The sequence below is a fragment of the Cephus cinctus genome, unplaced genomic scaffold (genome assembly GCF_000341935.2).
Source record: "Cephus cinctus unplaced genomic scaffold, Ccin1 Ccin1_scaffold0038, whole genome shotgun sequence".
Lineage (NCBI taxonomy): Eukaryota > Metazoa > Arthropoda > Insecta > Hymenoptera > Cephidae > Cephus > Cephus cinctus.
Window position 1 is genome coordinate 18,453 of NW_014332784.1, and position 4,062 is coordinate 22,514.

Below are 4,062 nucleotides of genomic sequence, written 5' to 3' on the forward strand. Positions count from 1 at the left end.
GCGAGTGTTAGTGAAAATGCGTCACCCATGGCCTACCGAAGGAAAGGATCTACCGAAGACTCTTCTACCCAAGAGATACCCAACCCCTCATCTGTCTTGAACCCAGTGAAAGCTCGGGTGAGCAACGCACGTGGCCAACTGACCTCCGGAAGCGCCACACGATGCTCTGTACCTGCAGATTTAAGGGGGAAACTATGGGCTAGGAAGACCCCACCACAGAATTCTTCAAAAGAGCGAGGAGACGGGACTCAGCTAACTGAACTTGCAGAAGAACCAAAAGACTGCAAAAGCAGTGACTCTCAATATCAAAGGGAAAAAACTGTACCACTGGACAGCTCCAGCTCCTCCTCTGCACAAGAAGAAGCTGATGCTGAAACAGAACTTGACTCCAGGAACCTAAACTCTAGCAGTGAGTTAATGGATAACGGGAAAAGGGCCAAGCTGCTACAACATAGCAGAACGAATTATATAAAAAAGAAAACCCAGAATGAAGTTAGCAGTGGGTACGAAGACGAAGTTGAGGATGAAGCCGATAGGAGAGCTAGGATGGAACTCAGAATTGCTAGAGCAGAAGAGATAAGACGACAACATCAGGAGGAAGATGAAAAACGAAGAATTAGAGAGGCAAAAAAGATGCAGGAAAGCAAGGTGACAAAACAGCAGAAGAGACAAGATCGGATACAGCTGGACCTTGCGGAACTGAAACTGCCCTCTGAAATCATAAAAGAAAGCCTGGAGAAAATTCGTGAAGTAAGTCAAAAATCAGGCAATTTGAAGGGCACCTACGTTAAAATGCTAAAGGACGCCGTGGCCGGAATCGAAAAAGCTGTCTCTAGATTAGCTGCGCAACGGCCAGAGCTAAAATCTACTACGATAGAAAGTCTCGAAAGAGACAATTTGAAGCTCTGCAATGAAGTCAAAAGACTAAGAAGGGAAGTGACGCAGATGAGGGCAGAGACAGTGATTAAGTCGCAGTCAACGCTCCCCCCGCAGAAGCCAAGCCAGCTTCCCCTGCCGCAACCACAAACATTGCCAAAAGTACAGCAGCAGCAGAATTTGCAGCAAAGCTACTCTAGTGTTTTGTCCGTACAGACAATCCCAGAAAGCTTTCTAGAGCAACTACGATCAATGATCTGTACACATATAGAAACTTCAATGGAGGCTAAATTCCACGCCTTTGAAAAGAAACATCATAGCGCACTAACCACGCAGAAAATCTCCTCACAACATATAACACTGGCTAATAAGCCAAATACACCAAAAAAGGAAGGTAGCAATACCAATGGTAATCTCCAGAATAATGGAACAGAGCAAGAATGGACCATTGTCAGTGGTAAGAAGAAAAAGAAAGATAAGAAGAGAGATGACACTAGCAATGACAAACAAAACACTGTCTCGGGTCAACATTTACAACCGCAACACCAACAACTACACTGTAATATGTGTTATGACGCGGACAAACCCGCCAGCCATACCATGGGCAGCACTGCAACATGCCTTGCTACAATACAAGGAAACAAGGATAAATAAAAAAAGCCCACACGTACCATACACGGACTTGGACAACAAAGTACAGAGAGCACGGAGCCAAACCAAAAAATTAACGCAGCTTCTGCTACCTCTCAACAAAACGAAGAGGAAACTATGGACGTGGAAGCTATGGGAATGCAAAGATACGAACATGCTTCAGATGCGGCTAAGGGAAATGGAGGTTCCCTCAAGGAATCGGCATAAAAATTGCCCTCAAGATCCTTCAAGCCAACACGGCACGAACCAGATGCTCGCAGAACTTGCTGGCACAAACACTCAGAGAGAAAGCTGTGCATGTGGCAATAATCTCAGAACCATACTGCGGACCGAACTCTGAAGAATGGGCAAATGACGCAGGCAACCTAGTCAGCATATACGCAAACTATGCGCTAGGCAAGCCTATAATCTATCCGGTGGCTAAAGGAGTGGGCTGGGTGGCGGTAAAGTTGGAAAAGATCATGATCATTGGTACCTACTTCTCCCCCAACAGGCCACTAAAAGATTTTGAAATATTTCTGGACGAGATAAGCGTGGTGATCTCGAGACATCGTGGGACACCAACGATCGTAGCTGGTGACCTCAATGCAAAATCTGCTGCATGGGGCTCCAGGATTACTGACCCGCAGGGTATTGAACTCCATAACTGGTCCAATGAAAATGGACTAGAAATACTAAACAAAGGCTCAACTGCCACCTGTGTTAGAAGCAATGGCTCATCAATTGTAGATATAAGCATGGCAACACAGGACATCGCACCAAAGATCACGCAATGGAGAGTACTTAATGACACAATTACCTTATCTGATCACAGATATATTGAATACAAAACTGTTATGCATACTAATAACACCCCGATAACATGTCTTCCAGGTACAGCGGACATCGGACCGAGATGGAAGACTAACAAACTTAATAAGGAAATGGCCAAAGAAGAAGCTATCGTCCAGGAATGGATAGCAACTTCTTCCAGCCACGCCACACTTGATGATAAACTCAGAACCCTTGAAAAGGCCATCACTGCAGTGTGCGATGCCTCAATGCTGAGAGCCAGTGGGCCAGTTACAAAACGTCATGTCTTTTGGTGGACGGGAAAACTGACTGAGCTGAGAAAAAAGTGCATATCTTCCAGAAGAAAACGAACAAGACTCCGCCGACGGGCTACACGTGATGAGGATAACGAACAGCTACTCACAAAGGCATATAAAACAGCTAGATTAGAGCTCAAGGAAGAAATTGCTAAGGCAAAAGAAAAGGCGAGGAAGGACCTAATTCAGTCAATTGATGATGATCCCTGGGGCACGCCGTACAGAATGGTACGTGCAAAATTGAGGAAATTTGCTCCACCACTTACTCAAGTCATGAATCCAGAACAACTAGTCATGGTGGAGGCAGGATTATTTCCTGAGGGCGCTCCGCATCATCCTCCGAACATGTCGCGTACACGGCAGCTTGGTCAGGAGAAAAAGGTGGCTTCAGTGCCGGAGATCTCTCATATTGAACTGCTAAGTGCAATACACAAAATGAAACGGAAAGACACGGCCCCTGGCCCTGACGGAGTCCCAGGAAAAACATGGGCAATAGCGTTAGAAAACCTAGGTGAAGTGGTGCGTGGTCTTTTCAATCACTGCATATCAAGTGGTAGTATGCCGAGGCAGTGGAAGACCGGAAAGCTGGTGCTTATTCAGAAACCTGGTCGAGACCCTGCCCTGCCATCGGCATACCGACCGTTGGTTCTGCTTGACGAAATAGCCAAACTGTTTGAGAGAATCATAGCAAGTAGACTACTGCAGCACATGACACAGGAAGGGCCAGATCTCTCAGAAAGGCAGTACGGCTTCCGACAAGGTCGCTCTACCATCGATGCGATTAAATATGTCAAAAAGAGAGCCAAGGAGGTTACGGACAATAATGATGTGCTTTTGGCTATCTCATTGGATATCAAAAACGCCTTTAACACCCTGCCATGGAAAACGATCATTGAAAGCTTCAAGTACTTCAACATCCCGAAATATATCACGAGAGTGATCACTGCATATCTCAGTGACAGATGGGTGGTGTGCCCTACACGTGCAGATCGGATGAGGCACAAGATGACCAGGGGGGTTCCTCAAGGTTCAATCCTGGGCCCACTTATGTGGAACATAGGGTATGACCACGAGACCGATAGCGAACAAGTACCGTGAGGGAAAGTTGAAAAGAACTTCGAAGAGAGAGTTCAAGAGTACGTGAAACCGTTCAGGGGTAAACCTGAGAAACCCGAAAGATCGAAAGGGGAGATTCATCGTCGGCGAAGCTGGCCTCACGGCTGTTCGTGATGTCCGCGCGCGATTTCGGTCGCGCGCGCGGCACGCGTCTGTCATGTTAACGTCCGGCGGCGCCGGCGTGCACTTCTCCCCTAGTAGGACGTCGCGACCCGTTGGGTGTCGGTCTACGGCCCGGGTGGTAGTCTATGCGCGAGTTACCACGTCGCGAGACGTGATTGCGCGAGACCCTCGGAGGCCCGACCGGCTGCCCGGCGGTATAACTCGAAAA